The sequence below is a fragment of the Xiphophorus maculatus genome, chromosome 11 (assembly GCF_002775205.1).
Source record: "Xiphophorus maculatus strain JP 163 A chromosome 11, X_maculatus-5.0-male, whole genome shotgun sequence".
Taxonomy (NCBI): Eukaryota; Metazoa; Chordata; class Actinopteri; order Cyprinodontiformes; family Poeciliidae; genus Xiphophorus; species Xiphophorus maculatus.
In genome coordinates this window covers 28,890,257-28,908,610 of record NC_036453.1, presented here as the reverse complement: position 1 = coordinate 28,908,610, position 18,354 = coordinate 28,890,257, and the positions used below count along the sequence as shown (strand labels likewise).

Here is an 18,354-nt window from a genome sequence, read left to right as displayed (position 1 = left end):
AAAATAGCTAAATTGCCCAGGGAAAACGTCTTAGATTTTTCTTTATAAATGTATAACAATATAAACCTTGAAACATAACAGGTACTCATACATTCACCTGTTTTTGCTGTCCGACTCAAAATTGAGCTCGGGTTTCTCCAACTTCCACCAATCATCCTTGAAATGCTTCTGCAACTTGAATGCAATCCACCTGTGGCAAATTCAGTTGACTGAACATGATTTGGATTGGAAAACAAGGTCTCACGGTTGACTGAGCACATCAAAGAAGCGACCAAGCAATGAAGTTAAATGTATGTCTCTAGACCTCTGGGACCTGTTTTGTTTCAGGGCACAAATCTGGATAAGTATGTAAAAATACTTTTTCACAACTAAACATAGCCGGAATCACCCTGGTATCCACTGCCTAGAAATGAAAAAAGTTTGGAATCACAAGAACTCTATTTGGAGTTTTGCTATATGTCTGAACTGGGGTTCATTGGTTAGCTAGGTGAGCGCTAGGGCAGAGCCAAAGTATTGGTAGAGATAGAAGCATTATTTTACCTTTGCAGTTAGCATTTAATTGTTCATTGTTTCAGTTTTAATTAAAATTGTGCACTGTAATAAACATTGTATTAATGCAAGCAGCATTACCATTCTATTGCTATGTAGTTGACAGATTATCTTTAGATTCATTCCCTAATTATGAATATGAGAGATAAACGTCACTACATAAACAATAACTTTATGTTATGTGACTATTTAGTAATTAAATATTAATAATTCTGATATTTAGATAATATTACTCAGTTGTAAAATTTGTATTATCATTAGTTGCTCAATCTCCACATCTAATTACAAGCTAGTTTTTCTTGATCATTAAATTTCAACAGTTTATAACGACATAGGGAATAATAGGATTACGACCCTATTGTGGCTATCTACTTAACCAAGGTATAACAGGAAGTGCTGATATTTTTCATACCGACAAGGAGATTACAATAAACTAAAATCTTATGCAGCCTGATTGGATGTAAGTCTGTAAATGCCAGCATGCACAGATGCCTTTAACCTCCAGGAGTTGACAACATTATCCAAACCTCCAAAGGATTTCTATTTTCCTGACAGGCACATGAACTGGCCACATGGTGCTGATGTAGTAGAATTCACACTACATTACGAGTTGCTGTATTGAGCCTACTACAGCCTTCAGCTTCCCCTGCATTCCTTTTTCTTCATATGCACTATTTTCTGATTAACGTCTGTGCACATGGGCAACAATAAAACACAAAGCATTCTTGGAAAAGCTAAATATAATAGTGGAGGTGGACATATTTTGCAAACGTGTTGACAGCACTTTTAGATTATTCTGATTCCTCATTAATAATCCAATTTCCCACACACACTGTGTGATGTTGTCTCTGCTCCTTATATAAATAATAATAAAATTATTGGACAACCTTATACGTTTATAATAAAATAGTAATAAGAGTAAAAAGATTTTCTTGCTGAACGGCTCTAAGCCAAATAACTGTTTTCCTGTATTACTGAAAATCTACAGAGTCCAGTTAAATCCTCCTGATCAAAATACATTAAAATGTCTGTCAACGATATTTGACAGGAAATAAGCCACATATTGATATTACTGTATGTGTGAAATGATTAAATTGTTTATTTGTTTATTATACTGATGCACTTTATGTTGATATTTTGTTTTATATTAGAGACAACATCTCACAATGTGTGAAGGAGATTTGAGTCTGCTGCATACTTCTGGAGTTAATCAAGATTTAGTTTTCTCTTGATTATTAGAAAAGCTCCTGTTGGGTTCTGTAAGAAATAAGTTCCACACTGAAGAGTGTTGTCAATTTGACTTGCAGGTGTGTTGACTGATTGGAGAAAGGCAGAATTGTTTTAGTTTTCATAAAATTGTTCAGTTCTGGTCACAAGAAAATATATGAGTCTGTCTCTATATAGTGGCCTTGATAAATTGACATTTATACTTGACTTCATGCAGTTATACAACATCACAAAGCTTGGAAAGTGCAACTCTGAGTGCATATCAGCTTAAGGGAAAAAATAGGCTTTAGTAAATATATGCATTTCCCTTATTAGTGGAATCTTTGCATTTCAGACTGTTTTATTAAGTCTTGCAAAATTATAATGGGTTACAGCCTAATAATGTTCTGTCGCAAGTATTTCAGCCAAAGTAGCAGATTTTAAATAAAGATGCCTGCTACAAAGGTGAAACCTAAAACTTGTCAACACCAATATTTTCAGAAACACACTGTGCTGACTGACCAGATTTTGGTTTATCGAACAACAATTAAGGGTTCCTGTGATATGCATTTATTTGCATATCCCACAAATCAGCAACTATTTTATATCAAGCAGGATGCAACAGGGATTCTTGCTTCCCCTCATGCATGTCAAAGCAGGTACAACCTTTTATTTGAAGATGTAATAAATTCTGTCTTTGTATTTGCTCACATGAGAGAACATTTTGTTTGAGCTTGTTTTCCTTCAGTCAGATGAGCACAACCATCGCTGGAGTATTTGAATGTAACCCTGACTCCCACATTGAGCACTAAAGCATGCATAAAAAAAATCTCCAATATAGGTATGCTAGATGGAATTTATAACTTCGAATTACCTTGACAAAAGAGGTTTCAGTATTTCAAGCTTTGCGAAAAAGTTTAAAAATCATGTGTCAAAAGCTCACTTAGCTGTTAGGTGGGATTTTATTTGAGAAGCTTGACCTGCAGAGCCTCTGTTTTTTCCTCCTGTGTTTTCAAACATTTTTTGTCCTCTTCAGTCGAGTGCTGTAACCAATTAAACATCAACGGCAGTGTGCAAATCTCACATAGACCTTCCAGAGGAAGCGCTCCTGGCTTTGCATGTTTGAAAAACGTAGGATCCTGTTGGGGCTTCTGCTGAATTAGAACAACTACAATGCCACTGGGCTAAACAACACATTTTGCTTCCTTGGACATATCATACTCGCTTTAATCTCTCCTTCCTGGAAGACTTGCTTCTGTTTAATTGCACGACTTCACTTCAATTTCCCTTTATTTCCCTGCCTTAAAAAAAAGCTCCTGTTTCGCTTTTTCTTCATATACCTCCTAAGTGAGAGCATAACCGAAATAAATGTGCTTGAGTTTTAAGCTCTGACAGTACATTTCTGCCTTAAAGCTAGTCTCTCTCCACCCAAACAGTCCACTCAGCAGTTCTGTAACTGAACCCACAGAAGTCAAAGGATGAGATGACTGCTGTGGACTGAAACAACCCACTTAAACAAATATAAAGGGGAAAGCACCTGACGGGAGCGTATTAAGAGTCACAGCTAGATCTTAGGCTGCGGTGTGATTACGCACCACTGAGCTAGAGGAGCAAGCCTACCGCACAGTGCAGCATTATAACAGACACAAGGTTGGCGGCTGATGAGTGGCCTTGCTGCTCTCTCACCTACCCGCTCTGATTGTACGTGCCGCCCCTATAGTAAATAGTATAATACCGACTCATCGTCAAGACGTCTGCGTATACTATAAACATTGGAACAAATATTACCTTTGAAATGGGTTATTTGAAACGAAATCCACTCAAAAGCACTTTAAACATAAACATTTGTGTGTTTGTGCAAAAAGGTACAGCGTAGGGAGGGTTATCTGCAAATGTTGATGTTTTTTTTTTTTTTTTTTTTGTATCGCACTCTGTTGTACAAATTTGTGAATGAACATGTGAAAAGCTGAGTGTACGCTTGTGTTGGACACGGTCTTTTGTCCCCAGAGATTTGTCTTTGAAGATGCTTGGGTATTGCAAACCTCAAAGAGAGTTAGACTTTGCTGAACCATTCTTCAAAGAGACTTTATTTACATCATTCACACACCTACCTCTCTTTCCTTCTTTCTCCCCCTTCCTTCTTCATTGCTACTTTTCTCATCCTGTGCAAAAATAATACTTGAAGTATTCCTTATTTAACACTGTGTAAACTTTTTCCCCCTTGCTTACTTTCCATCTTCCTTGCCTCTGTCCATGGTGCTGAAACCTTGAACATCAGTCTTGCCATCAGTCTCTGTGGTGCTAAAACACTGAAAACATAGATCTGTCTTCTTTCATGTAATTGTCTGTTTGTATTCTTGTGTAGACTTGATCAGCAACATAGCTATTATTCTTAATATTTCAGGATGAAGTCACACACTTGCGCTAGTATAAAAGCTTTAAAAGCAGTGAGGCAGCAGAAATTTCCAAAATTCTTTTCAGAGTCAAAATTACTTTTTGTCTTCCATTCACAAACCATAATGTGACATTAAATTGAGTCAGGATTCAAGTACGTTTCGACCATCTGAGCCCAGTTGGCTCATGGAAAGCTCTTTAAATGAGTGTCTGAATTGACTACAGGCACACAAAATAAGACATGCTGTGTCCAGGGAGGCCATTTAGTAAACCATGCCATGTACTGTTAGCTTTTCTTTAGATAGCCCTGCACAAAAAAGTAGATGTATAATTATTTGGCACAAGGATCTTCTGTGTTGCTGTGACTCTTTAAAGAATTGCAAAGGAGATGGCATAGAGTCAACAACTACAGGCAGAGTCCAAGAAAATAAAAACACCGGTGAGAAAACTGGGCACAGAAAGACCTTGTATCTTTATGGCAGCTCTATGTTAAGTGAAATACCAAGAAATACTTGGATAAGATGATCTGGCATATTCAGCATAATCCTGACCCACATAACTGAATCACAATGAATGCTCAGTGATGATATTAATGTAATGACTCTTAAGTATTAGGGATTTACATTTATGGAGCTCTGTCTGTAACTAAAAAGTGAATGAAAAAGCAACTTACCAGACTTATGAGCAGTGGCTGCTTTTGATATAGACACTGTGGCTCCCTGCTCAGGGTGACTTTACATTAGGATGTGGCACAAGGACTCATAAAAGAAAAAAAAGAGAAAAGGTTGTTGTAGTTTCCATTACTACCAGATTACTCAATGAAAATGTTACACTGTGGTGTTATGTTGTAAGCATTGCAAGAAAATATGGCCATACACTATTGCTTTTGATGATAAATTAAAGGGATATTCCTCTCCCTCTTTCTTTTATAGGCTATCTGGAGTGATAATTAAAACCCCTTTTGTTTAAAATATCAAACATAAACCATTTACAATGGTTAGACCTGATCTGTATGATCCTTTAAATAACACTGAACATATCTTGAAAAGCCCAACTCTTTATGTAAAACATAAAATTGGGGCTTTTTTTCCAATGGAACCAACTGAGACTGAGAAAAGCGTGAAAAACAAAAAATATAAGTCAGTCAAATGTGGTATGAATTATTCTACCCTGATCACACTCTTTAAAGCACAGTTTTGCTTCTAAAGGCTTTTAATCTACATGAAATAAAAAGGTGCAGAAGTCTGGGCTTGTCTTGAGTACCAGACATGTAACAAATAAAATGCCCTAAAGGTTTGTTAGGATGATCCCAACAACCATGTGAGAATTTTAAAGGGAGATAATAATAAAAAATGCTATTTTAAATGTCCTTTGAGTGTTGTCCTTGATTTTTTTTTCCAGTAGAAGAGAACAAACTCTTACCTTGAAAAAAAAGACTAGAATAGATTATTTCTTAAGGAATGACAGAACCATTGCTATTGGGATATATGAAAGACTTGTATCACTCATGCCCAGGAGGACTAAATGTGTCATCAAGAATAAAACTGGACATAGGACAAAAATAAAACAAGAAAATGATAATAAAATAAATTCTGGAAACGGATATAGCATGTAGCACAGGGGAGTATTTCTTTGAGCTATGTCAATCTGTTCCTGTAACTCTTCCTTTTTCTTTAATATGAAATATCCTCTCACATTTGAGTCCATCCAACAGTTAACAACTCCTATAAAATGTTATATATGTACCTGCTGAACCCTGTTTGTGAGCTTTGACATGAAGTAAAGTAGCTGCACAGTTGAGTTTGAAGTATAGTCTGCAACCTCAAGCAGGAATGTCAGTGAGGAACACTTCTGCTGCTTCAACAGCATATAGAGTACCCCATCCTTATGTTTTGGGGATTTTGGATGCTCAGACAAGTTTGAACTGCCAAAAGTGCCATTGTGAATTTGGCATACAGCATATTTAGAGAGAGAAAGGGAGAGCCAGTTTCTCTGTAGCACTCTTCGTACCATTTCAGTCTCCATCTGAAGCGCTCTGTTTCAGCCAGCAAGCCTCTGGGTTATCTCTTGCTACTCTTAATTTCACCATTGCTCTGTCCCAGCTGTGCATCAGTTGGCTGTTTCTACACTGATAAAACATGACAAAGTGTTTAAATTATAAACACAGCAGAGAAAAAAACGAGAGAGAGAGAAAGAGAGGGGGGTGCACAAGTGCATGGCAGGATACTGCTTTAGAGAAGTAACTCATTCAAAAAGTGAAATGTGATGGTTTGAAGAGAGTACACATTTGGCTAAAGTTCCATTTTTCAAGTACAAGTATGTTTGATGTCTCTGAAATGTTTTGTGGTTTAACAGTTGGAAAATGCGGGTGCGCGCATTCCTTTGATTGACAGAGGAATTATTAAAAAACTTTGACAGCGAGACGATTTGTGTAGAGTTTATAATGGACAGCCTCGTCTTTTCAGTTTATTGGACAGTTCCTAAGTCTGTATTCCACGTCTTTAAATTTGAGGCATTCAGCCGACAGCATTAATCCAGAGCGTCTCCGTAGGAATAAGCATGGGGGATTTCTGTGTCTTGCTCAAAGACATTTTGACAGGACATACAGCTGTTGGCAGACTATATCGAGCTACCCCTCTGAATACTAACACCAGCCCTCTGCCCCTTCTTTACAGATAATTGTTACTAGATGTACGTTAACTGTCAGTCACATCAATGGGCTATTAGTGGCTGGTCCACACAGTGATTTAAAGTGAATTAGAGCTGACACATCTACACTACACACAAAGAATAAAGAAAATAAACTCTTGCTGTTGCACATTCGTGAGCGATTTGTGTAATAAATGCCAGAGAGAATTAGGTCCGGCTGACCTCCATCCACCTATTGTATAATTTTCGTAGTAGAACTTTTGACTTGACAAACTGTTCTTCCATTTGACTTTTACCTTAATAATAAATTGCTTATTCTGAGTTTCATGTTTAATTTAATGATCCAGAAATGTTTCTTCGTATCAAATACATATTTCAAAATGACAGGAAGAGAAGACGGTTCCAGCACCTTATAAAAGTGTTAATACTTTTTGAACTGTTTCACATTCTGTCACATTATAACTATAGTTTAATGTGTTTAACTGGGATTTTTTATGATAGACCAAAGCAAATTAATACATAAAAAAGCTTAAGAAAAGGGATGTACGGGTTTAACTAGCTTTTTCACAAAGATGTGAGACATGCATTTGTATTCAATCCATGTGAGTCAAAATGTACTTGCTGTTACGTCGAAGCATTGACAGCTGCATGTCTCCACCACCCTTGTACAACCAGCAGTTTTTCCCATTCTTCTTTGCAAAATAGCTCAAACTCAGTCAGATTGGATGGAGACTGTCTGTGAAAATTGATTTTCAAGTCTTGCCATATATTTGTAATTGGACTGATGCCTGGACTTTGAATGGGACATTTTAGCACATGCATGTACTATTTAGTTGTAACTCGTATTTTACGTTTATCTTTGTTGTCCTGCTGGAAGACAAACATTTGTCTTACTGTAGATACCAAGTTTTTTCTGACTTTTAACAGGATTTCCTGTTAGTAGGTATTTGTTGCCTCAGAAATTTGACCCACATCCTTGTCATTCCTGAGGAAAACCATCTGCACAGCATGATTCTGCCCCAAGGGCTCACTGAGTGAATGGGGTGTGTTAAAGAGTCACACATTACCTTCACAGAACAGCTGTATTTATACAGAATTAACTTACATAGAGATGTAAGTAACAGATTTCTCAAAGCAAGTAATTGCACTGGACTCAGAGTACCAGGGTAACTTTAACATTAACTAAACTTTCAGCTTCTTATAACTTCCTCTCTAAGTGACTTTCCTCCTACTACTCCACAAAGGCCAGATTTGTGGTGTGCACACAGCTGTCCTGTTATGGTTGGACTCTACAGTAGTTTCTGATTAGGTGACATGTAAAGATAGATAGAGAGATGCTAAACCTTTCAAGTTTTTATTTGTAATTATTTTAATAAAGCATGCATTACACTTTGCAATTATGCACTACTTTGTGTTGGTCTATCACATACAATCCCCCCCAAAATAAATTAGAAGTTGTAACATGACAAAGTTAAGTGGATGAATATTTTTTACAAGGCTAACTTAGGACTTCATCTTCTGACCTTGATAAACTTTATCTTTTCCACTTTTCAGACAAGAATAATTCATATTCTGTTATTCATTTTAAAAAATTTATAATTACCTCAGTTTCCACCATGACCCAGTAGTAGTTTCCACTAATATTTATGCTCCAGACCAAGGCTATTTTTTGCCATCGGGGTGCTCTGATGTTTGATTTTAATTCATTAAAATCAAAACAGGAGGTAGGCACCCTTAACTGTCAGATCAATCAGACTCCCTTTAATCCTGAGGAGATTTTTTTCAGCTTCCCGTTGAACAGTTAACTTCTCCAAATCAGAGAGCTGAAGGTAGACTCATAACATCCAACCCAATGACTCTGCTGGAACCTTTATTTTATGTTCATATCAGGAGAGGCAAAGGAAACCAGGCACAGTCAGTTCACACTCAGATAATTTGCAGAGCAGATGAAGTGAAAACAGAGGAATACTAAGCTGTAGCTCAGAAAGAAGAAGGGGAAAAAGATTAGATGCAGAGGCTCTGTTGATAGTTTGATTTGAATTAATCCATTTACTTGATATTGAGTAATCTGGATTCACGCGTGAAAATTGTATTTGACATCCCATTATACATACAATGTGACAAATATTAGCCACTCAGTCTGGTTTCATCATGTCACTCCATGTAGACTCCATAGGGGAGCTGAGATACCACTGATCTATAATGCATGGGGGAAGAGTATCTCCGGGTTTTGGGGGGGATTTTCCGTGTGTTAGGCTTCGCTATATAATTCTTTTATCATCTGGCATTACTGTATTTTTTCTCTTCCTTTCTTTTTTGTCTCGGGGAGTATTTAGGCTGAAGTGAAGGTTGAACATGACTGCTGGTGATGTTTTCAGCAGCATTAAGTGCTCTGGGAGCTGACTTCTGCCTGAGCTGTGTGCCCAGGCACTGTCCTGTATCTTCTGGGTGAAGCATGACTTCTGTAATTCCCTTGAACACAGACAGCTGGGAAAAGGGAATTGGAGATGAGACCGGCTAGAATGCAGGAAGAACAACAAGGGGATGATGAAAGAGGTAAAAAGAAGGAGGAAGTATTTGGAAACAGCTAAACAGGGGATGAAATACAGAATGACAGTGCAAGATTCAGAAAAGAGGAGGGGACATGACTACTCTAAAAAAGTGGGAGAATGTAGGAACTACTGCCATGTGTCATCAGAATCACCCAGTTGTTATCAGTGCTTTGGTGCTGAGATGGGAGATGATTCAGTAGCACAAGTTCACAGATGTGCCGAACACACACACAGCAGCTGACAGAACCATTTCTGTTAATCTCAATAACTATGGAAATGATAGATTGACCCATTTAATCTGCAAAGCAAGTGATCAGAAATTTTATTCCCCCGTCTTTCTTATCACATCCTACAATGTCTGCCATATCTGCCCGTATCCATAATGCATACGCTGTGATAATTTGAAGTGTGTTATGTAACAGCTTCTGAAAACCTTCCGGCAGCAGTGGGTGAAGAGGTGGAAGGAAGCGAGGGATTTGCTGCAGGAGAAGGAGGAGAAAGAGAATGAAAGAAGAAGGAGGGAGGTGAAATGGAGAAGATGTTAGAAATCAAGGGCAACGTAAGAAGAGAAAATGAGACTGGAATAAGGAAGAGAGGAGGTTAGGTGTTGCAAGGATGCACACAACTGTATCCTTGCAAATGAATCCATAGACAAAACTGTCACCCAGGATGTTTGTGTTAGGGCACAGAGACAAACTGGGTGTGAGTGTGTGTGTGAGAGAGAGAGAGAGAGAGAGAGAGAGGACAGAATAATGTTTTCATTGTCTTGGTCTGTTACAATTTAGGTGAAAGTCTGGACCAATTTCTTTTAAACTGTGAAACAGAACACTGGTCTTAACCACAGACTCATCTCTCTGAGTGGTTGTCTCATTTTTTTCATTTATTAATACAAATTTATGACTTCAGATTGAGGTTTGAATGTTTTAGGGCAAAACAGTGTGCTTGGACTCAAATACCTCATTATATGACAACTTGCAATAAAAATCTGTCTGGCTGTCTGCACAATTTCATGTCAGTATATTAAATTGCACAGAGGAAATGCTCACAAAACTGCTCCATAAAGGCTTATCATAAAGACCAACATAGGAGACTGTTTTAGCAGGGTTACTTTAAAAACAATGTGGCGATGTGTGAATATCTCATCTCATGGGTTGCTGTTTAATCTATCATCTGAAGATGGAATGAGTATGGCACACCTGCAAACTTGCCAAGACATTACGGTTCATCTAAAGTGACAGGCCATGCAAGTCAAGGAAAGTATAAATTAGTTTTTACTCCACAAAAATTGGTCATTAGTAAAGATTGTATGGAGAAAAGTGAACTTTCTGGTGTACATACAAAATGAAAATTCCACGTCCATTGCAATTCATGGTGGTGAAAGCATCATGCTGTGGGGATGCTTTTATTAAGTAGGTAGGCTAAGCGGAGTCAGGTAAGTGTTGATGGGAACACTGATGAAGCTAAATGCTGTGAAAAAGTTGATTGATAGTTTGTTGAGGCAACAAAGAAGTAACAGTAAGACTGCAATTGAAGTTCACCTTTCGGCAAATTACATACTGCCAGAACTATAATGGAAGGCTTATACATGCTTTGAAATGGTCTAGTCAAAGTTCAAATGTAAATCTAATTGAGGATCTGTCAAGGACTGAAAGATACTGTTAACATGTTTTTGACAAGATATTTGTATTTTTGCAAGGCACTGCAACTCTTGTCAGATTATTAAAACAACATAGCTCTATTTTCTAGGAACAAAAAGCTTCACAATGCTCTATCAGCAAACCAACTGAGGTTATGCCAGGCTAAGCTACATCCTAGTGCAATGCAAGTCATTGAAACCTGTTAGTATTAAAGGGAGCATCCTTAGCCTCAAAGAAAATTAAAAATGGAACAGGTTTTATTAACCAGCTTTCCATTTGTGGACCCTGAAGTCATGTTAAATACATTGCAGTAGCACATCTCATTAAAGTTGGCATAATCAGCCTCTTCCAAAATAAAATTAATAGAAAAATATGTTTGAAAAGAAATCTAAGTAGTTCTTAGATTTATCTCGAACACCTTGGACTTAAAACTTGCTTCAAACTTATTGTTTACAATTCTTGTTCTGTCCTGTTTTAAAACTGCAGTTGAAGTTGTTCAAGGTTTCAAATGCAAAATCTGAATTACATTATTTCATGCATGGATTTATTCTCCCAATTTCCACATTTTGAAAAAGTTATTTAGCCTTTTTTTTAAATTTCTAATCATTTTGCAGGTGAATGGGTTCAGAATATGAATGAACCCATTCAAATTTGTCCTGAAAGCATTAGTTGGTTTAGAAAATGTGCTCGCTGAGGCTCATCAAGCTGCTCTCAGGGCATATTCATTGCACTAGGACCCATTAGGATTACAATTAATTAGGCAGAAGGGATATTTTTGAAATGACAAAAAAATAAAATAAAGTCTGTCCTCTTCCTCTGAGGGTTACACATCCTTCAGTTCTTGTTAATCCTTTTCACAACTCATGATCGGAGCATGCTTTTGGATCCTTAGCGTAACAGGCAGCTGTACCACTTGTACAGTGCCTAAATTAGGGTCAACTAAAATTCCTACACTTTTTTATTTTGTTCAAGCACAGAATGCCCAGATAAATTAAATGCATTCAAATGCTATGGTCAGTCAGTTTGAAGTAATTCAGCAAGTGTGTGAGGAGATGTAGGCAATATTAATCGGAATTTTTATTTTCTCTGTATTCACAGTTAAAATGATGAGTTAAGACAGCTTTCTGATTTAATCATCTGCTTTGCTTTTTGGTTCAGCGTGCACTTCAAAGGTCAATCTCCCAGCACTGACCAGACTTAATTTTTTATTGCTGTCCGCAGTGGAGATGCCAGTAAGCTCAAGTATCCAAATATTTTTAACCTAACTTACTTTTTTTTTTTTTTAAAGTCATAGTTTACGATACAAAAGAGTTTGTGCATAGCACTGCTGTTAATTTGCAGCACACTTCCTAGCAAGATGTTAAACTACAACAGATATCTGGGACAACAGAATGAGGTGAATCAATGGCAGTTTTGATGCGAAAGGAATAGAGGAGAAAATCAGCTCTCTTGCGGTGCATCATAAATGTTGGGGTTTGGATGCCGGGGGTGGGGGTGGGTGTGGTGTGAGGTAAGGTTTTTGCTTGCCTGGGGCAAAACATCCATGGAGTGCATTTTGAATTTGAACTGCCCTGACTTGAGTTCATCTCCCTGCTCTATCAAAAGCTTTGCAAAAGGTGATGGCATGCTCAAAAACGTGCGTCTCATTCTCATCCTGTGATGAGCAGAAACAGTCCTTTGTATGTTATTTGTTGTGGAAGATGCTCAATAGATTTCATCTGGCTTTGAGAGGGAGCTTGAGCTGGATTAAAAGCTTTGCAAAAGAAGAACAGTTGGCAGCAATATCTCTGTTATCCTAGCATCTGAAAATTTGACCAATAATTGATTTTTTACTTGCCTCATCAAATACTTAATAAGTAAAGAGAAACCTTTTCACTTGAGGTCAAGCATATTAACATATAAATAGAATACATACCTAATGTAATTTGTCGTCATATAGAAAATCAGTACAACCCTTTCTTTCGAAATAAACATTTACATGTTTATTCATTTTTTTATATATCTGGGAACAGGTGAAAAATTGACTTAGATTTACTCAGTAAACACCAAACCCAAACTATCCAGTTTTACTCATTTTGGTGAAAATATCTTCTGAGTCGGATAAATTCACTTTCCTTGAATGCTGTGTTTTCTTTACATCAAACATGTCTTCAGTTCTGGCCTAGAAAAATTTTAGATTTTAAACAAATCTGTCCAAAGAACCTTGTTCCAGAAGAGTGCTGAGGTTTCTTCCTTTCATCCCTCCCATGAAAACTAAATATACTTGAACTTAGTCAGATGGTCAGGCCTGGACATGTGGCCAGTTTGCTTTAAATATCCTCCACTAGAAGATTATTTTCTATGCGGAGGAATGATCGGATGTCTTTTTTATACAACTTCAAATCCCTTACCAGACTCATGAGCCGCTACAATCCTCTTTCTGAAGGTCTCAAGCAGCTCTTTCGAACTCCCAATTCATAAATCAGGAGCACAGCAAGCTAAGTAATTATGATCTCATTGTTGCTGGCTGAGATCAGCAACAGTGATCTCAGCCATTGAGATTTTTAGTCAGAATAAATGTGGATATGTCCTGAATTCTATGAAGCAATACTAGCGCTGACATTTACAGTAAATATCCATTAGAAAATAATTTGAGATTTTATGGGGTGTCCTTTTTTCATACGACTTTTTGTTTTCGGGATCTTAATGCTTTGTGGAGTGTGATTTCTATCATTTTTGTAAAGTCTGATCACAATTTTTCCATTATGAAACTCACAGAGGAATTGTTTGGGACTGTATTATGTGGGTAACATTGTTAGAGCTCATTATTGAATCAATATTTATGTCTTTTTCCACCAACTAATACAAAAATCTACCAAAATGCTTGTTAAAACTTTTTAAATGGAGAAGGCCTTTGTTGTCTTCTGAAGGTTTTCATGTATATTGGGCTAATTAGGTGTGGCAGAGGCATCCGCTCCATTCGCCTATGTCTTTGTGTCCTTGGGCAAGACACTTCACCCACCTTGCCTGCTGGTGGTGGTCAGAAGGGCCAGTGGTGCGATATAGCAGCCTTGCTTCTGTCTGACTGCCCCAGGGCATCTGTGGTTACACAGCGTGCCATCATCAGTGTGTGTGTGAACGGGTTCATGAATGGAAATTGTCTTTCCTGGTCCAGAAAAGGGTTATACAAGTCTGATGTTATTTCCTTTCATTATTGTAACACATGGATGTGGTTTGATCAAAACCATTCCATTGTATCTCTGGTTGAATGTTTAGAAAAGCAGTCCTACTGCAAGGTGACTCTCTACTCCTGTCTCAAATCTTGTGTGACCTCTAACAGGTTTTCTTCCAGGATTGGCTGGTATTTCATCCCCTCCACCTAAAGTCTCCACCATATTTCACAGAGGTAATGGTGTGTTCAGGATGATGTACAGTATTAGTTTTTAGAAACATATTAGACTTTATGCACAGTTAGTTATACAATACAGGACCGGTTTGTGGAGTGAATGACTTATAGTTGCCCCTTCAGTAGATTCTGCCACATCAGATGTGGATTTAAATGATTTAAAATGTTTTGCCTTTTTATTTTTCATTTACTTATGTTTACTTAATCTTTTGTTCTAAAATTAATTTACCATATGTTACGTTAAATTTTGTTGTTTTTGGTTGGGATATATAAGCAAATTTGACACTTATATAAGGGTCTCAGTTCTTCTGCAATAAAAAAGGCTTCTTGGTAAAAGCCAAAAGCCTTGCACCGAAAGAAAAAGAAACTAGATGAATATGTGTCAGTGCTCACACACCTCAGCCTTTCCGATCCTTTTCACATGTCAGATCCTCTTATCTTAAAACCTAACCTACCCTCAAGCATTTTAGGTTTTCATCATAAGTTGCCACTGTGATAGATCCCGCCAAAGCGGGAAGCTACTAAAAGATCCAGAACTGAACGTGAAGTAACATACAAGCCCCTGAAAAACAAGGGATTGATCTGGAAGAAAAACAAGAACACAAACATGGAACTGAGCATCAAAGCTACTAATCATGACAAAAGTAAACATACATCTAATTGTTACTGGAACATGTCACATGGAAGTCCAAACTGGCCTGATGCAAAGCGATAATTTGTAAGTTAAGTGTTTGTGGTTTAAATAATATGAACCTCCAAGCAAAGGTGAGAAAATCTTAATTAATTTCCTTGAAACATCCCACTCCAACTCAGCAGTCTGCTGTTCTGTTTGAAAACACATCGATTACAACAACCAGGAAACTGCTCCCACCAGCCACACACTTTTCTATATGTAGCTCTGCTACATGTTTCCAAGAGAGGAAGTTTAATTAAAGAACACAGAAAAACTAATTTGTTCTTGGAAATTGAAATACTATGGAATGTATCAATAGTCCTAAGTATTTTGTTGAGTGTTAATTCATGTTGACGCAATCTTAGGGTGAAACTGAAAAAAAGGCATCAGTAGAATGATACATCTGTAAATGTGTCTTTTGTTCATTGAATTTTTAAGTTATCAATATGGAAATGCAAAAAGAAAAAAAAATCAATTTTTTACATCTAGACTCATTAAAATCTTAAATATTTCTTTGTTTTATATTGTCTTATTCATTTGTCTTGTGGTGTAGCCACCACTTTTTCATTTCACTTTGTTGGTATTGTTTTTATTTCTTTCTATGTATTGTTTCACTGTAGGGATGTTTTATAGTGCAGTGTTTTTTTCAGACGTAGCGTTTTGAATGTAGGCCCGGCAGTTCAATTTTAATCTCGTCTTACCACAGCAACTATATCCATATGTTGGCTGTATCATCTACACGGCTTCTGACAAACTTTAGACAGTATTTTTATATATATATATAAAAAAAATCTCTTCTAACAGTGGCTTTATTCTTACTGCTCTTTCATAAAGGCCAGATTTTTGGAGTTCACAACTACTAGTCCCCTCTGGGCTGTAGACCGTGACAGCTCCTTCAGTTGCCATGGATCTCCCGGCTGATTCCAACGAAATACGCTGAAGATTGTAGTCGCAGTTTGACAAAAGGTGAAAAATACCAAGGCACTGTCAGTAACAAGGGATTCAAGGATAATATTAAAATTTAAAACTGCAGTTGGTCCGTTTAATGTTCAAATAGAGAATGTATGATAATATGAGTAAGAACATAAAAGTCAATTTGAATATTTTATTTCTGTAATCTGATGAGATTTTGGAGAGAAGGTGGGGGCTTACTTGTATCGTTTGGACATTCTTCCACAGTTTTATACCAAAGACACTCATTATCACTTTGCAGGTGACTGTTATTAGAAATAGGAGCTTCTCTTAAAATGTAAGCCATTTTCCATTGTGAAATATTATCAGATCTCTTGCTAAAAATGCTCTTACCCATCGGGTTTCTTATATGTGCTCAGAGGTTTCTGTGAATGGTAAATATCCTTTGCAACATCTAAATTGATTTTAAAATACTGATTTCTTGTTTTTGTGAAACTTTTGATTTCCTGTACTGACATTAGTAGATTATGAGAGCTATAATTTTACAGAAATCAAAGTACTTTTTTTCTAGCCTCCCAATATGTTTAAATTAAATAAACGACAAATAATGTAAATCATTTTGTCTTTCAAAGCTCATTTCCAAAAGCAAAATGACATTAGAATTGAAAAACATCCAGTGCTGTTACATATCCCACAAGTCTTTTTGGATGTGTACCTTGTGTAGGCTGCCAATCCAGAGCTGTGTTCCACTCCTTTGATCATAACGATGAATGCACACACAGTGCCATTTTACCGATTAGTTGTAGAATGCGTTGATAAAATGTGTTACAAATTATATTCCTTCACCTAACAACTCTAATAAATAATGTGCGCTATTACCTGTGCTGAATTTGCAAAGTCCAAACTTTTTTTTTAAATCTGTTATTTAGTGCATGAACATGCCCAGGGCATTATAATGCATTATAATACAAAGAATGTCAGGAATAAGACTTGAATTCTCACAGTCAAAGTTCCTTTCTATTTTTTTTTTCTTTTTTTACTTATACAAAACTGTCACACACATGCAACTCTACACAGCAAAAGCATGATAGATTTCATAGGTGTAATATATCATTATTTGACTGGAGGGCAGCATGTTTACCTCAAAGGGGAATTGACTTAAACTGCTATAGATTGGGATTTATGACTTAACAGTTTTCACATTATATTTCCTAGCTTTGCAGTACAGACACAAACTCTCTTTCGTACGGTTCTATTCATCATTTTTGACGAAGTGCTCAGCTGCTACACTTCCTACATTTCAGTGATGCATGTAGATATAATATGAAAATATTACCCTATCTTCGTATATATCATGACAAACAAAAGAGTTGAATGGAACTTTGCAGATAAGTTCGGACTCACCCCCTAAAGCAGAGTAGTTACTCATCCATTTTCCAAGCTCACTTTGTCCTGTTTGGGGTCAGAGTGGGCTGCTTCCCATCTGAGCTCCCATTTGGGAGTGAGCCAGGGTCCATTCTTGCAATGTCAACAGTCCATCACAGGGCCAGTACAGAGACACACCAGGCAAACGACTGTGCACGCTTACCCCTTCAATCAAATAGAATAGCCAATTAACCCAACACAGACATTACTTCCTTCTTGCTATGTAATTAGCAAAAGCAGCACAACTAAACGTTAACCCAGCAATGTTCTCACAGTGGGTTAAACATTTTAATCAGTACACTTGTATCTTTGACAGCTGCTTTAAACACAAAACAGAAAGTTTTGCATCCATTACCTTTCATTTCCATTTCAGTTTTTTTATAATGCCCTTTTGCTTCTACTTTTAAGTTCAAGCCCGAAATAAAAAAAATGTCATTCATTGCCCTAAAGTGTAATGTCTTTGCTTGATGATATTTGAACAAAGAAGGAAATATGTGGACATAATTAGCAGACTACTATAGCACTGATTTAGTAATAGGAAAAAATGCTTATCAAAAAGATTACACACTGATTAAACATCCATATGAGCTGCTACACAATGATTGACAAGAACACTTGAAAAAAATGTAAATCTTTAATATTTTCCAGCTTGTTTCCATGCATTAGTCAAACCAGTGACATGTTTGTAATGTCCACAGTCACAGTTAGCCCAGGGCATAACTGCACAAATGATTGCTTGTGGTTTCACAGCAACAACATGGCAACACAGAGCATAAAAAGGACAAAGAGAATTTGTTTTTCACCTATTTTGCCAGAAACGTTCTTGAAATGCAAATCTATTTTATTTTAACATCATGTTTTTTTCCACTATCTCTTGTTCTTTTCTCTCTTGTCATGGAAGACATTGTAATCTCACATGAATAAATTTGCAATTACAATTTCCAGATTCATGTTTCACAAAGGAATACAAAA

General features: G+C 36.9%; 1 protein-coding gene across 1 annotated transcript in view; it reads left to right on the top strand.

Annotated features, from left to right (window-relative positions):
* The window catches only part of LOC102231258 (melatonin receptor type 1B-B-like), a 39,775-nt gene that overhangs the window by 1,163 nt on the left and 20,258 nt on the right, over nucleotides 1–18,354 (top strand). The gene's annotated exons all lie outside the window — the stretch shown is intronic.